Source organism: Vicugna pacos, chromosome 25 (assembly GCF_048564905.1).
Source record: "Vicugna pacos chromosome 25, VicPac4, whole genome shotgun sequence".
In the NCBI taxonomy this organism is placed as follows: domain Eukaryota; kingdom Metazoa; phylum Chordata; class Mammalia; order Artiodactyla; family Camelidae; genus Vicugna; species Vicugna pacos.
The window spans coordinates 9,747,080-9,757,732 of record NC_133011.1 but is presented as its reverse complement, the minus strand read 5'-3'; the positions used below and the strand labels follow the sequence as shown (position 1 = coordinate 9,757,732).

Genomic DNA, 10,653 nt, shown 5'->3' with positions numbered 1-10,653 from the left:
CTCTTATTGTAACCCCATTGTCCTCTTTCTCTCATTCCCTACTCTTAACTCCATTCCAAGCAAGTCTTAGCAATTCTGCCTCTAAAACAAACACCCAAACCATCCTCTTCTGTTTCCACCTTGGTCCAAAGGACTGTAATTTCTTTCCTGGATTCTTGTGGTAGTCTCCTAACTGGTCTCTCTGCTCCCACACTTGCTCTGTCACAATCTGATCCACAGAACAATTAGAGCGATCCTTTTCAAATGTAAACTGGGTGTTAGGCACTAAAAAAAATCTATTGTGTCTCATCACACATCATCCCAACCATTTAGAAATCTCCTTACCATGACCTCAAAAGGCCTCAACTAACCTGGCTCCCTCTTACCCACATCATACTCCCTCTTACTCACTATGCTTCCGGTTGCCTTGAACTTGGTTAAGTTTGTCTCTCTAGAACCTTTGCACTTGCTGTTCCCTCTGCCTTTCCCACCCCTTAACTCGTTTGCCTCCTTCTTGTAGAACCCAGCTCAAATGTCAGAAGAATGGACTTTAGTTTGAGACACCAAACTAAGGTAACAGGCTCGCTGGTTTCTACGTGCTACTCTGGTAAGTTTATTTGCTTTTGTTTATGTCTTTGTTGTTATTTTTTCTGCCTGTCTCCAACCTTGCCCCCTAGAAGTTAAGTTCCATGAGAGAGAAACCAGGCCTGTCTTTTTCATTCCTGTATTCTCAGTTTCTATAATAGCAAAACCCTCCATCCAAAGTGCTAGGCACCCAATAAATATTTATTGAATTGATATTGAATGAATTAGAGTAGGGAAAGAAGAAAGCGCCAAAAATTAAGGCACCTGGGGCCAATTATTATGCTTTTGCAGTAACCCAGTGAGAAATGATGAGGCCCTAGGTGTGGTTTTCAACCTTGGATATGCACTGGCATCACCTGGAGAATTTTTTAAACTACTGATGCCTGAGTGCCATCCTCAACGCTCTTGATTTAATTGGTGGCTGCAGCCTGGGCATCAGGATTTTAAAAGCTCCGCAAGATATTCTAACTTGCAGCCAAAGTTGAAACCATTGTCCTAAAGGCAGAAGGGGGATAGAGAAGAGACAGTGCAAGGATGTTTAGGACACACAAAAGCAGGACTTGGTGGTTAATTATGAATTGGAAGTGATCGAAAGGTGGGTGCCTAGGAAGAATCCTAGATCTGGCTTGGGCCTGGGTGAAAGACAGAGGCAAGTTTTGAGGAAAAGATAACAAATTCTGACCTGGACAGGTTCAGTTTGAAGTGCCTGGGGTGATTTGAGTGACGATGTCCAATAGATAATTGTTTCTTAATAGATTTACTTTACCCTAGTGGAGAATAGGAAATCCCTCTAATTTTCAAGAAGACAAGAGAAGTAGGAAAAGGCATCTCTGGAAATTATGACAGTTGTACAGAGTACAAGACCATTCCCACTCTGCACAGCCTCTTTACTCAAAACTCCCTTCCAAACTAGTGCCCCATCTGTTCTGAAATGTTGTTCAACATGTTGATATATTGCCAAGAAGGATTATATTATGTATGGGTAACTTCCTAAAATCCATTTAACTGAACTATTCTTGTACCACCTGTAGGCTTAATGTATCCCATTGATTAAATTGCTGGCAGCTTTCAAATAGCATTTAAAGGGATATATAACAGCTTTAAAATTTCCAACAAATGAAAACAGCCACATCCACCATTACTTCGGTTAAAATTCATAGTCAGATACTTAGATCTAAACTGCCTAGCTTGTTTAGTGTTCTAATTGGTGAACACTTACTGGGTTACCAAAGATACCAAGTACCCTCTGAAAGACCATAACTTTACTTCGTTTCTAATTTAAATTAGACACACTAAAATAAGGATTGATAGAGTGATATATTCAGTTAAGTAACAGATGGCGAAAGGACATTCTGTCCAGCATCTATCACATTCCTGTTTCTCAGTACTCCAAAAAAGCAACTAAATCTTGAAATCTACCAGAAAGGAATGGACTGAATGTGTTTATTCAGATAAGAATTGATACCCAGTCGCGTGTAGGCTAAAAATTTCAAAGGGTTGACTGGCTTAAAGGATATGAAGGGATGTAACAGATAAAGGTGGATTAAAGAAATTCAGAATGTTTCTAAAAGGACTGAAATATGAATTCTGAATACTTAAGCGACTGTGACATGGAGGAGGGAAAAAAAGGTGAGTGGAAGATGTTCTCAGAACCCGCACATAGGGTGTTTAACTGTGGCTAAGTGCTGCTCCTAGAAGCCCCTGCGGAAAACTGACGACTTTTAAAACTAAGAAGGGGTGGGGACACCGCCACTCTCGGAGAAGGACATTTCCTCACGGAGAGCGACAGAAACTCTGTGCAACAGTCCGGCCTTGCTCTCCCTGGGGCTGCCAATCTAGCAGGTGAACCGTGGGAACACAAAGGAATGAATAGGAAACGCCAAAAGCCAGGGACCCCAAGTCCAGCATCTCCCTACACCTCGGGAGCAGCTCCGGCCTCCCCAACCCGTCCTTGGAAGAGACACCTGCCCCACAGGTCCGGCAGCTCCGGGAAAAGTCCTGCGGGCTGAGGGGCAGGAAGGACTGCTGACTGCCCCGCTCCGGGGACAGGCGGGGGAGGGATAGGCCACACTCTTGGCCACCACCGGAGTCGCCGGCGAGGAGCCCAGGGCGGGCGTGGGGCGAACGTGTGCGAGCGAATGACCACGTCCCAGAGCCGCCCGCGACGGGCCCGGTGGGCGTGACGCCATGACGCACGGCACGCGGGCGGCGCGCAGGGGCGGGGCGGGGCGGGCTGGGGGCGGGAGGAAGCAGTGGGAGGAGGGGGCGGAGACAGCGGGGGCTGAGGGAGGGGGAGAATGGCAGTTGCGGCGCTGATTCCTGGGAACAGCAGTCAAGGCAGAACTGCGGAGGAGGAGTTCGGGAAAGCGGCCGTCCGAACCCTTCCTCTCCGTTCCCTCCGCCCCAGCTGAGAGGCGCCTCGGCGGGGCTGAGGGTCCCTCCTCCGTACTTCCTCCGGCTTCTGCCGCCGCGGCCGGGAGATGGGCCTGTTCGCCCGCAGCCCTGCTCCGGCCGCCGCGCTGAGGAGTTGAAGGTACGGGCGGACGCGGGGGGAGGCTGCGCCCGGGAGCCGGAGGGCCGGGGCGGCTCCCGTTTCCGACACGGGGAGCTCCGGCCACTGCCCAGGCGCCTCTGCCCGGGACGGAAACGGATTCGGAAACCCCACTGAAAAGGCACTCCTTACGGTGCTCGGCGCGGGGCTGGGGCGGCGCCGGGGGTCAGACCTCGGGCTGGTTCCGCGTCCCCCGCCCGGCCCGAGCGCTGGCGCCCCTTCGGCCGCGCGGGCGGGGGCGGAGGCGGAGCGTGGGATCCGCCCCGAGCCCTGTCCTCCTGGCCCGGCAGTCTGGGGAGACGGCGGCCGACCCGGCGGTGTTGTGACGGGCGGAGGCGGCGGTCCCCTCCCGCACTTCCCCGGCCTCTGAAGCAGGCGACGCGGAGGGGGGCCGCCGCCGGGAGGTGGCGGGGGCGGAGCGCATTCCTGATGGGTGAAATCGGCTCTAACGGGACCGATTCCGGGCCTCGCTGCAAATTCGGAGCCGGGGCCAACGCCCCCAACCCTTACGGCCGGGGGTCCGGGGGAAAATGGAGGCATGCACCCGGGAACGTGCATCCGGGAGAACTGCCACCCCGTTCAAAAACAGAAACTAAACAGACGAAAAATGGTGTGGTCGTGGGGTAAAGTATGTCTAAGAAGGGTCTTAAGGATTGTCTCCCTCATGTTAAACCTTCAGGGAGTTCTCAGCCTTCACTCAGCAAGTAATGCCACTGTTTTTAATTTACAGTTTTTCCTATCATCTGGGTTCCTTTCTGCCGTTGCTTCCGACCCCACCCCCATTTTCATTAATGGAAAGAAGGAAAATAAGTTGAGGGTTCATTAACCTCGCGACAAGAGCAGTAAATAAGAGAGAGAGATTGGGTAAGGCTCTTTGTGGGAGATAAGGGAGAAAGGTCTTAATTTTTTTCGTATTGGCCCTTGAAGGTAGAAATATACCAACGATGCTTTATTCTGGTTAATGTTTACTATTCAGAATGTTGCGGTCTTGATGGGTTGACGTTGGAGAGGATAGCGTTTAAATGCCGCTGCAATTTTCAAACCCAGGTTTTGGCTGGAAATGCTAGTCTTAAATGTTGGTAAACAGTGGGGGAATAAAGCAAAAATGTGGTCTTTCCTTTCCATTCCACATTTTTTTTTGTAAGAATACGGCTCTTTTTATTTACATTTTTTATTTTAATTTTAACCTAATTCCTTGACTCTTTGTTTGTATGAAGTCTGACGGTATGCCCAAATTTCATTTTTAGTTTTGCCATTAGCCATCTTAATGAGCATCTTTCCACTTGTGTTTATGTCAGGCTATTATTGTCACATTTGCCTGTTTATACTTCCTTAATACCCATAACCAACTGTCAGAACTGAATCAAAATGTAAATACTTATCTCTATTTAGAAAATGGCGATGTTCTGTTGTTAACGTTTATTTTCGAATGTTCTTTGCTTCCTACATGCAATTCCTTGGTAAAGATTTAGAATTAAGTCATGAGGCTTAATAGACCAAATTATGCAACAACAACAAAACGCTTTCTTTGTTAAATATTTTCCTTTTTATTACTATATACAACATGACTGAAATTTAAATTTCATGTGTCCTCAGAAACTAATTTAATGTCATGCTGAGTGTCTTTCTGAGGAAAAAAATTCGTTTGGCAACAATGTTAGTATATTTTTCCAGTATCTCTGACTTCCAGGAGGATTCCAATAAGATTAACTTTGAAAACTGAAACATTATTTTAGAAGTTGAAACACAACCCAATTTTTAGTCTCCAAATAGTAACTACTTGAAATATTCTTGTTTTATTTGGATGATGCCTCAGTTGATCAATAGAATTTATATAAAGAACAGTCCATTTTAGTGTTTTCTGATCAGTATTGGAGTTTTAAAAATTTTTGTGGTGATTGGTAGAATCTTGGGTGCCTTTTTACTTGACTAAATGAACGATTTTTTTTTCCTACCTACCACATGAAAGATACGAAGGTTAGTATCTGTTTTTAGAAGTACTTCATTAGTGGAAAATAAATGCACTAAACAACTTTGAAATAGGGGAAGTCATAAAATCATATTTTTGCAGTTATGAATTAAGACACTTGGGGTTGCCTCTCCTTAATGGGATCAGATTGAATGATACTATTCTTATGGGAGTGTTAGATGGAATTAAATACAGATAATTGAAGCAAACTCTTTTTAACATTTGAGAGAATCTCTTGTATATTATGGCAGTTTCTGATTTTATCTTAAACACTTATTTAGACTTATTACAGAAATTCTTTGGTTTCTAATCATCCTTGCCTCCCGCCTCCCCTACCCCAATTTGGAGGTCACTGAGGATTGAAAAATGTAGTTTTCTGAATTTTTCAAGGGGAGAGAAGGGAGAGAGGTATTTGTAATAACACATAAAAGTTAAGCGCTTGGCAGAGAGTAAGCTGTGGATAAATTTGGTTGCTTTTACATCTGAATTGCCTCCTTATATGTCTTCCCTACTCAGGTTATAAGGGAAATCTTAGAGAATTGTTGTTTGTTTTTCTGATGCTACTAACAAGTGCCAATTGATTGTCATATGCAAGGCTGGTTTCTTGCTAAGCTTTATGCTCTTTTATTGTTTGAAGCCTGTATAAAAATTTGGCCTTATTGGACTGAAGGCCAAAGAAAACTGAGTTTCTAAATTTATATTTGGTTGTATTTGCATTGTGTTTGGCTAACTAGCACAAGTAGTTTAATGATGGTCTTAAAGGATCCATGATCATATGTGAAGTACTTGAGCTGAAAGGTTTTGGGTTGATACTTTTTTAGCAAAATGTTAATCTCATTACTTATGGAGATCAGCTAAATTTTCCTTAGATGGTTTTTTTTCCAATCAGTAATTATTATTTTTCTTTGGCTTTTTAAAGTCATGAGATATCAATTTTTGTTAGCTTTGTATAGCACTGACATAACTGTATGTAACCACACCTGCATAGCTAAAGACTGAGGGATAATATTCCTTTGCTAAACACATCTGGTGGTAGACTTCAACCAAAAAAGAAGAGGTAGAGACTAATTAAGTGCATTGGAGTAGGAAAAGCAAAACAACCATATAGAAAAGCCTGTCATCACAGGATATGTACTGTATAGCACAATGACTGACTCTTATCCAGATCAGGGGTTGCACTGGTTACCTGGTAAGCAGTTATTCATAGCCAAATATAGCTAAATCAAATACATAGCCAAATCAAATAGATGCCTCCTTATTAAGAATATTAATAACTTTAAAAAATTATGGATGAACATCCTTTGGCTTTTTGCATAAACATAACACACTTAACTGATGTCCTTAGCAAAAATTTCTGGAATCATGTAGTAGGTTGTATGATGGCCCTCAAAAAGATATGTTCACACTCTAATCTCTGGAACCTGTGAATGATACCTTATTTGGAAAAAGGAGTCTTTGCAGATGTAATTAAGGATCTTGAGATGAGGAGATCATCCCAAATTATGAGTGGGTCCAAAATTCAGTAAGTTGTCCTTATAAGGGAAAGCAGAGGGAAACAGACAGGCAGAAGAGGGGAAGATACCCAGAAGAAGAGGAGGCAGTGTGACCATGGAGGCAGATGGGAGTGATGTGGCCACAAGCCAATGAATGCTTCTAATCACCAGAAGCTGGAAGAGGCAAAGAACAGATTCTCCAGTGTAACCCCAAAAGGGATCATAACCTTGCTGAATTTGGGGCTTTTAGCCTCCAGAACTGTGAGAAAATACATTTCTGTTGTCTTAAGCCACCCACTTAGTGGTAATTTGTTACAGGAAGCTAATATGCAGTCTAAAGTCTTTAGTAAGCCAAAGATCTGTGTTTATCTTTGTTTTATATCATGCATTGTGACTATCAGAGACTAGACATCCCTTCCTTTAGAATTCTAATCCTTTCTTAGAAATACCAGAGGAAGTGTCTTAATACCCTCAAATCTGAATAGGCCTAAGAAATAGTTTGTATCATTTAAGATACATTGTTATTGTCTCTCCTGTCATTCTTCCACTCTTCCCAATTTCCCTCTTATTTGATTTTTGACTTCTTAAGATACAGTTTATATTTAAGGGAGAGGACGACTGCCACCTTTGCTGTCTCCTTTACTGGATCCTCCTCTTCTTTCCTATATCTTAATGTCGGAATGCCACAGGGCTCAGTCCTTAACCCTTCTTTAGTTACTCCTTTGGGGATTTCATCCATGTTCATGATTTTACACACCATCCAAATAACAAGTCTTCCCAAAATTGTTTCTCTAGGCCAGACTTTTTCCCTGAACTCTCCAGGTTTGTCATATGGTTATTTGAGTGTACATTCTCACCTAAGATACAAAAAGCATTTCAGACTTAAATGTCTGGAAATGAACCCCTACTCTCTGCTCCTCCCTAAAACTTGTTCTTTTCACAGCCTTCTCCATTTCAAAGGATAGCAGTTTCAACCTTCTGGTTAATCAGACCAAAATCGTCTAGGAATCCATCAGGAAGTCCCATCAGTTTTGCCTTCAAAACATGCATCAAAACCCAGAAATAAACCCATGCACTTACGGTCAATTAATCTATGACAAAGGAGTCAAGAATAAGAATATACAATGGAGGAAAGATAGTCTTTTCTATAAGTGGTGCTGGGAAAACTGGACAGGAACATGTAAAAGAATGAGATTAGGACATTCTATAAGACCATAAACAAAAATAAATTCAAAATAGATTAAAGACCTAAGTGTAAGACCAGAAACCATAAAAGTTGTAGAGGAAAACATAAGCAGAACACTCTTGGACATAAGTTGTAGCAATATTTTAGGGGTCTGTTTCCTGTGGCAAAGGAAATAAATGCAAAAATAAACAAATGAGACCTATTTAAACTTAAAAGCTTTTGCAATACCAAAACCAGGCAAAGACACTACAAAAAAAGAGAATTATAGGCCAATATCACTGATGAGCATAGACGCCAAAATCCTCACCAAAATTTTAGCAAATAGAATCCAACAACACATAAAAAAGGTTATACATCATGACGAAGTGGGGTTCATCCCAGGGACACAAGGGTGGTTCAACAAACACAAATCAATCAATGTAATACATCATATCAACAAGAGAAAGGACAAAAACCACATGATCATCTCAATCGATGCAGAAAAAGCATTTGATAAAATTCAACATCCATTTATGATAAAAACTCTCGCCAAAGTGGGTATAGAGGGAACATATCTCAACATAATAAAAGCTATATATGACAAACCTACAGACAGCATAGTACTCAACAGTGAAAAACTCAAAAGCTTCCCACTAAAATCTGGGACAAGACAAGGATGCCCACTATCATCACTCCTATTCAACATAGTCCTGGAAGTCCTAGCCACAGCAATCAGGCCAGAGAGAGAAATAAAAGGGATCCAAATTGGAAAAGAAGAGGTAAAAGTGTCACTATATGCCGATGACATGTTACTATAATATAGAAAACCCTAAAAGGTCCACACAAAAGCTGCTAGAGCTGATTGAAGAATTCAGCAAGGTAGCAGGTTACAAAATTAACGTTCAAAAATCAGTTGCATTTCTTTACACTAACAATGAATCAACAGAAAAAGAAAGTAAAGAAACAATCCCCTTTAAAGTAGCACCCAAAGTAATAAAATATCTGGGAATAAATCCAACTAAGGAGGTGAAAGAATATTACACAGAAAACTATAAACCATTGATGAAGGAAATTAAAGAAGACTTTAAAAAATGGAAAGATATCCCATGCTCTTGGATTGGAAGAATCAATATTGTTAAAATGGTCACACTGCCCAAGGCAATCTGCAGATTTAATGCAATCCCTATCCAATTACCCACGACATATTTCACAGAACTAGAACAAATCATAATAAAATTTATATGGAACCATCAAAGACCTAGAATTGCCAAAGCATTATTGAAGAGAAAGAAAGAAAAGCTGGAGGAATAACTCTCCCAGACTTCAGACAATACTATAGAGCTACAGGCATCAAGACAGCATGGTATTGGTACAAAAACAGACATATAGACCAATGGAACAGAATAGAGAGCCCAGAAATGAACCCACAAACTTTTGGTCAACTAATCTTCGACAAAGGAGGCAAGAATATACAATGGAATAGACAGTCTCTTCAGCAAATGGTGCTGGGAAAACTAGACGGCAGCATGTAAAACAATGAAGCTAGAACACTCCCTTCCACCATATACAAAAATCAACTCAAAATGGATCAAAGACTTAAACATAAGACAAGATACAATAAACCTCCTGGAGGAGAACATAGGCAAAACATTATCTGACATACATTTCAAAAATTTTCTCCTTTGAAGAAATAAAAGCAAGAATAAACAAATGGGACCTAATGAAACTTACAAGCTTCTGCACAGCAAAGGAAACCATAAGTAAAACAAGAAGACAACCTACGGAATGGGAGAAAATTTTTGCAAATAAAACCGACAAAGGCTTGATCTCTAGAATATATAAGCAGCTCATACGAGTCAATAAGAAAAAAATAAACAACCCAATCCAAAAATGGGCAGAAGACCTAAACAAGCAATTCTCCAAGGAAGACATACAAATGATCAAAAGACACATGAAAAAATGCTCAATATCACTAATTATCAGAGAAATGCAAATCAAAACTACAATGAGGTATCACCTCACACCAGTCAGAATGGCCGTCATTCAAAAATCCACAAATGACAAATGCTGGAGAGGCTGTGGAGAAAAGGGAACCCTCCTACACTGCTGGTGGGAATGCAGTTTGGTGCAGCCACTATGGAAAACAGTGTGGAGACTCCTCAAAAGACTAGGAATAGACTTACCATATGACTCAGGAATCCCACTTCTAGGCATATATCCAGAAGGAACCCTACTTCAGGATGACACTTGCACCCCCATGTTCATAGCAGCACTATTTATAATAGCCAAAACATGGAAACAGCCTAAATGTCCATCAACAGGTGACTGGATAAAGAAGAGGTGGTATATTTATACAATGGAATACTACTCAGCCATAAAAACCTACAACATAATGCCATTTGCAGCAACATGGATGCTCCTGGAGAATGTCATTCTAAGTGAAGTAAGCCAGAAAGAGAAAGAAAAATACCATATGAGATTGCTCATATGTGGAATCTAAAAAACAAAAACAAAGCGTAAATACAGGACAGAAATAGACTCACAGACAGAGAATACAGACTTGTGGTTGCCAGGGGGGCGGAGGGTGGGAAGGAATAGACTGGGATTTCAAAATTGTAGAATAGATAAACAAGATTATACTGTATAACACAGGGAAATATACACAAAACGTTATGGTAGCTCACAGAGAAAAAAAGTGACAATGAGTGTGTATATGTCCATGTATGACTGAAAAATTTTGCTGAACACTGGAATTTGACACAACATTGTAGAGTGATTATAAATCAATAAAAAATGTTTTAAAAAAAGCTTTTGCACAGCAAAAGAAACTATAACAAAACAAAAAAAACACCTATTGAATGGGAGAAAATATTTGCAAGTGATATGACTGATAAGGGGGTTAATACCCAAC

General features: G+C 41.6%; 1 protein-coding gene across 3 annotated transcripts in view; it reads left to right on the top strand.

Annotated features, from left to right (window-relative positions):
• Positions 1–499: 499 nt before the first annotated feature.
• Positions 500–10,653, top strand: part of RNF19A (ring finger protein 19A, RBR E3 ubiquitin protein ligase) — a 52,692-nt gene continuing 42,538 nt past the window's right edge. The window contains exons 1-2 of one of the 3 annotated variants that reach the window (XM_072949508.1): positions 2,846–3,097; positions 3,846–3,979. The gene's annotated coding sequence lies outside the window, so the exon portion shown is untranslated. Of the gene's footprint in view, positions 587–2,837; positions 3,098–3,845; positions 3,980–10,653 lie in introns of those variants that run through there. The other 2 variants (XM_072949509.1, XM_072949507.1) reach the window with 2 other exon arrangements.